General features: G+C 40.8%; 1 pseudogene; it reads left to right on the top strand.

Annotated features, from left to right (window-relative positions):
* The first annotated feature begins 979 nt into the window (after positions 1 to 979).
* Positions 980 to 1,708, top strand: LOC128069390 (Y-box-binding protein 1-like; annotated as a pseudogene).
* Positions 1,709 to 6,192: the final 4,484 nt, after the last annotated feature.

Raw genomic sequence — 6,192 nt, 5'->3', positions numbered from 1 at the left:
CAGAGTCGGACGCAACTGAAGTGACTTAGTAGCAGCAGCAGCATGTATGGATGTGAGAATTGGACTATAAAGAAAGTTGAGTGTTGCAGAATTGATGCTTTTGAACTGTGGTGTTGGAGAAGAGTCTTGAGAGTCCCTTGGACTGTAAGGAGATGCAACCAGTCCATCCTAAAGGGAATCAGTCCTGAATATTCATTGGAAGGACTGATGCTGAAGCTGAAACTCCAATACTTTGGCCACCTGATGTGAAGAGCTGACTCATTGGAAAGACCCTGATGCTGGGAAAGATTGAAGGCAGGAGGAGAACAGGATGGCAGAGGATGAGACAGTTTGATTGCATCACTGACTCGATGGGCATGAGTTTGAGCAAGCTTTTGGAGTTGGTGATGAACAGGGAAGCCTGGCTGCTGGAGTCCATGGGGTCACAAAGAGTTGGACATGACTGAGTGACTGAACTGAACTGAAAATAAATTTGGTAAGGACAGTGTAGGAAACAACTGAAAATGTCACACTTTCCCTGGAGCTCTGACATTTGTGACTTACAGGGAGGAAAGAACTTTTGCTGACTGTTACAATTAGTCATGTCTGGTGAATGCAATATCAACAGTCACTGCCTACTGGAATAAAGACAAACAACTTCTTTTACTTTTCTGCTCTATAAGTCTATTTCTGGTGCAGTTCATTGGCAGTATCTAAATTATATCTAGAACCTTCGTAGCAAAGATGTGAAAATGGCTCATTAGGGCAAACAGCGAGTCCTTGAACGACAGTGTAGTGACAACTGTTTCACTGAAATTTGAAGAGCACAACCCCAGAAAGTCCTGAGCAGCCCACATTGCTGCCTTGTTACCATCACAACCTGGGAGGAACCCCAGCTGCCACAGTTGGTCCTAGTCATCATCGCAACCATGAATAGTGAGAGGCTGCCCGCTGCCCTGCCCTCAGCCCAGAGGACACAAAGCATGTCAAATGGGCAGTGATGCAAGAAGCAGTTGCCTGGGCAGGCTCATTTATTGGTGGCGACAAGGTCATCACAATGAAGGTTGAAGAAACTGTAAAATAGTTCAATGTAAGAAACAGATACGGTTTCATCAACAGGAATGCCACCAAGGAAAATGTATCAGTATTAGTACAGCAAACCCCATAAAGAAAAATAGCCCCAGGAAGTAGCTTTGAGGAGTAGGAGATGGAGAGAGTGTGGAGTCTGATGTTGTTGAAGGAGAAAAGGTTGTAGAGGCAGCAGATGTTACAGGCCCTGGTGGAGTTCCATCACCAGGCGGTAAATATAGCAGACCATAACCATTAGGGAAGCTATCCATGTCCAACCAGTTATCAGCAGAATTAGCAGAACAGTGAGAAGGAGGAAGAGAATGAGAGATGGGAAATGCTCCTGAATGCCAGGCCCTATGAGAGGCGAAGCTTCCCACTTTAGTACGTATGGAGACCCTAGGGACAGCGACTACAGTGTTCCAACCATCCTCTGCAGGGAGAAGTGATGGAGGGTGCTGACAACCAGGGTGCAAGAGAACAAGGTAGATAAGTGAGACAGAATAACTATGGGGTTATACCTAGATCACAATTCTCCAGGGGCCATCCCCACCAAACACAGCCCAGAGAGGACAGCAATGAAGAAAATAAGGAAAATCAAGTTGAGACCCAAGGTCAGCAGCCACCTCAACCTTGGTACTGCCGCAACCTCAGTTACTGATACAGACACTCAACCAGGAGATAGGAAAGAAACAAAAGCAGCCGATCCATAAGCTAAGAATCTATCTATTTTCTAGACTGAGCAGGACGGAGCTGAGTCAATGACAGTTTATTATCTCTACCATCGTTTGGTTTAGTCATTCAACAAGAAGTAATTAACATCAAATTCCAGCAATTAGAAATGAACAAAATATTGGAACAGAAGATTATAAGTTCTTGCTTTTTGTCTGTTGAACAGATAACTGGAACTGTCTGCATTATTTATTCAGCATGGAGTTTTTATTATTTTTAGATAAAGACATTTCTTTTTGTTAATAAAAAAGGTGTGTTTTTCTTTCAAAGAGACTGGTATATCTTTATATACCTTTAAAGGTTTTTTAAAATTGTTTACTATATGGTCAAGTTTTGATATTTTTCAAAACCTCATTTCTAATTTGTAATAAAAGTTTGCAGCTTGATTTTTTTCAAAAAAGTCAACAAAATGTAAGCACCTGTTAATAAAAGTCTTAAATAATTAAAAAGACTTATTAATTAAAACATAATAGTGGAAACTTAAGGTGATAATATTGGGAAGTTAAGTGAAAGTGAAAGTGAAAGTGAAGTCGCTCAGTCATGTCTGACCTTCAGCATCCCCATGGACTGCAGCCTTCCAGGCTTCTCTGTCCATGGGATTTTCCAGGCAAGAGTACTGGAACAAAAAAAAAAAAAGAGTACTGGAGTGGGGTGCCATTGCCTTCTCCGAAGTTGGGAAGTTAAAATACATATAATTTTCAACCTAGCACACACAAACATGGAATATATGTGTATTGGTGCATCCTTCATACAAGAAATGGAGATACAAGAGCAATGACCAAAGTTTTTGGGAGCAAGGTAACTTTTGTTTAAGGAGAGATCCATGAATGAATATGAAGATTATCCTAGTGCTCAGGATTTTGCTCTCTAATGGGAAAGTCAAATCCTATTTAACTTGATAAATCTAGAAAATAAAAAAAACATTGAACAAATCCAACAGTAAAACCGTATACAGTAAGATCGATAGAACAAGAATAATGTGAACATTTTAGTTTAGAAAGTGTGTCTGACTCTTTGCAACTCCATGGGCTGTAGCCCACCAGGCTCCTCTGTCCATGGAGTTCTCCCGGCAAGAATACTGGAGTGGGTTGCCATTCCTTCTCCATGGGATCTTCCTGACCCAGGGATCGAACCTGGGTCTTCCACATTGCAGGCAAATTCTTGACTGTCTAATCCACAAGATCATAACTTTTTCTTATCTTAAAATTTCCCTTAATATATAAGTACAATATGCATGTATAACAAACAACACACAATATTTTATTGATACATAAATCATAAGTGTATAATTAGATGAATTTTCAAAGTGAATACATGGATAACCATCATTCAAGCCAAGAAATATAATATTTTCAACAGCACTGATGCACACTCAACCAAGAATGACCACTGTGTTGACTTTTAGCTTCAAAGACTAGTTCCCCTAGGTTTCAAACTTTATATGCCTTTATATACATACAGTAGAATGAATACATAATCTTTAGTATATTCAAAGAGAAGAATCTACACAGCAATGAGACCTAATATACCAGGAATGAAGTGGAAATCCTGGACTAGTGAGTTTACATATGGTCAACTTTATTCAGTTCAGTTCAGTTCAGTCACTCAGTCATGTCCGACTCTTTGCAACTCCATGAATCGTAGCACGCCAGGCCTCCCTGTCCATCACCAACTCCCGGAGTTCACTCAGACTCACGTCCATCGAGTCAGTGATGCCATCCAGCCATCTCATCCTCTTCTCCTCCTGCCCCCAATCCCTCCCAGCATCAGAGTATTTTCCAGTCAACTCTTCGCATGAGGTGGCCAAAGTACTAGAGTTTCTGCTTTAGCATCATTCCTTCCAAAGAAATCCCAGGGCTGATCTCCTTCAGAATGGACTGGTTCGATCTCCTTGCAGTCCAAGGGACTCTCAAGAGTCTTCTCCAACACTACAGTTCAAAAGCATCAATTCTTCGGTGCTCAGCTTTCTTCACAGTCCAACTCTCACATCCATACATGACCACTGGAAGAACCATAGCCTTGACTAGATGGACCTTAGTTGGCCAAGTAATGTCTCTGCTTTTGAATATGCTATCTAGGTTGGTCATAACTTTTCTTCCAAGGAGTAAGTGTCTTTTAATTTCATGGCTGCAGTCACCATCTGCAGTGATTTTGGAGCCCCCCAAAATAAAGTCTGACACTGTTTCCACTGTTTCCCCATCTATTTCCCATGAAGTGATGGGACTGGATGCCATGATCTTCATTTTCTGAATGTTGAGCTTTAAGCCAACTTTTTCACTCTCCTCTTTCACTTTCATCAGGAGGCTTTTAATTTCCTCTTCACTTTCTATCATAAAGGTGGTGTCATCTGCATATCTGAGGTTATTGAGATTTCTCCTGGCAATATTAGCTATTGCCAAATGCTTTTCCAAAGTGAATGTACCAGTTTACTCTACCAGGAGTATACAGGAAATCAGATTATCTTACATCTTAACAAAAACTTGATTCTATCTATCTACTTTTAAAAATTTGGGCAGTATTACAAGCATTTAATAGTTCCTCAATCTGATTTTAATTAGCATCCCTTTGATGACTATTTGATGTTGACTACATATTAATACGCTTATTGGAGATTTGAAATCATCTATAGGGAAGAACCTTTTCAAGCTAATCTGACTTGCACAGTCTTATTAAACTGATTTGAAGAAGTTTTTGTATTTTGGAAGGAAATCCTTGATTGGATATATGTATTGCTTCTTTTTATCAGAGCAAATAGTTCTACATCATACTTGTTTTATCATTTTCTTGCCATCTGTGATATGCTTGGTTGCTCAGTCAGGTCTGCCTCTGCAACCCCATGGACTGTAGCCTGCCAGGTTCATCTGTCCATGGGGATTCCCCAGGCAATAACACTGGAGTGGGTTGCCATGCCCTCCTCCAGGGGAATCTTCCCAACACAGGTTTCTTGCCATATGTGTTGTCAAATTTGAATTTCCTATCGTCTCACATAGCTCTTAAACAAATCCATACTTCTCCAATATCCAGGCCCTTACTTTCTACTGGGGCTTCCCTGGTGGCTCAGAGGTTAAAGCATCTGACTGCAATGCGGGGGACCTGGGTTTGATCCCTGGGTCAGGAAGAACCCCTGGAGAAGGAAATGGCAACCCACTCCAGTATTCTTGCCTGGAGAATCCCATGGATGGAGGAGCCTGGTGGGCTACAGTCCATGGGGTCACAAAGAGTTGGACACGACTGAGTGACTTCACTTTTTTTTTCACTTACTTTCTACTTCTTTTGATATAGCATTACAATTTTAGTCCTAATAAAATCTCATTTTCATCATTGCACTGTCCAGGTTAAGAATTTATGAGTTGTGTTATCCAAAGGGCAAGAAATTTTACTGCCATAAAGTCCTGTGGGAGCTTCCCTTGTAGCTCAGTCAGTAAAGAATTTGCCTGCAGTGCAGGAGACCCAGGTTCAATCCCTGGGTTGGGAAGATCCCCTGGAGAAGGAAATGGCAACCCACTCCAGTATCCTTGCCTGGAAAATCTCATGGACAGAGGAGCCTGGTGGACTGCAGTCCATGGGGTCGCAAAGAGTCGGGCATGACTGAGCGACTAACACTAACTAACACTAACACTAATGTCCTTTGGGAGCATGGGAAGTTGAGACAGGAAGCTAGAGACGAGGGAAATAACTGTTACTCTTCACTGCAAGTGTGGCCTTTGTGGAGGAAAGAATTAGCTATGAAGAGTCTTAAACTGCAACACAGTTTTAGGAAAATTAAGGTCAGGTTGATATAGTGTTCTGAGATCAAAGTTGCCCTGTGAGATTAGTCCTACATCTCATAGGAATGGATCTGCCTTAGTATCACTGTGACATTCAGTCATTCACTAGCAGCCACCTTTAGGCGATCCTGGAATCTTCTATTACATTCTCTGTAGTACAAGATCTGAGAGCTGTATTTTTACGGTCGACCCAAGAGCTCATTATAAATGACCTGAACAAACCAAAAATCTCCAACACTTCACAATCTTGGCCCACTACCTTTTTTAAAATCAAGCTTATAACATATTATCCCCTTCCACAAAATTCTTGTTCTAGTCTTCACTGTGCCTCTTATTCCTCATCTCCTTCGCTGCCATTTTTGTTACTGTTCCTCTATTCCATGTTTTATACTCTGACTATAATATTCTTGCACTACACTTCCACTCACTGAAGTCCAATTCTTTCATCAGGGTCCTGCTCAAATTCTATTAGTTTACTGTTCCAGTGACCTTTATTTTTTTCAAAATCTTTTTAGCATTTATATTCCAAATCCTTTATAGTATTTGGTTTCTTATTGTTGTGTTTGTATGCTAATACATATATAATTTACTTAACTTTATAGAACTTATTGAAGAAAAACATTGAAGGATCATATCTTCTACAGTG

The sequence above is a fragment of the Budorcas taxicolor genome, chromosome X (genome assembly GCF_023091745.1).
Source record: "Budorcas taxicolor isolate Tak-1 chromosome X, Takin1.1, whole genome shotgun sequence".
Classification (NCBI taxonomy): Eukaryota; Metazoa; Chordata; class Mammalia; order Artiodactyla; family Bovidae; genus Budorcas; species Budorcas taxicolor.
Note: the sequence above shows the minus strand (reverse complement) of the source record. Positions and strands in the feature narration are given on the sequence as shown.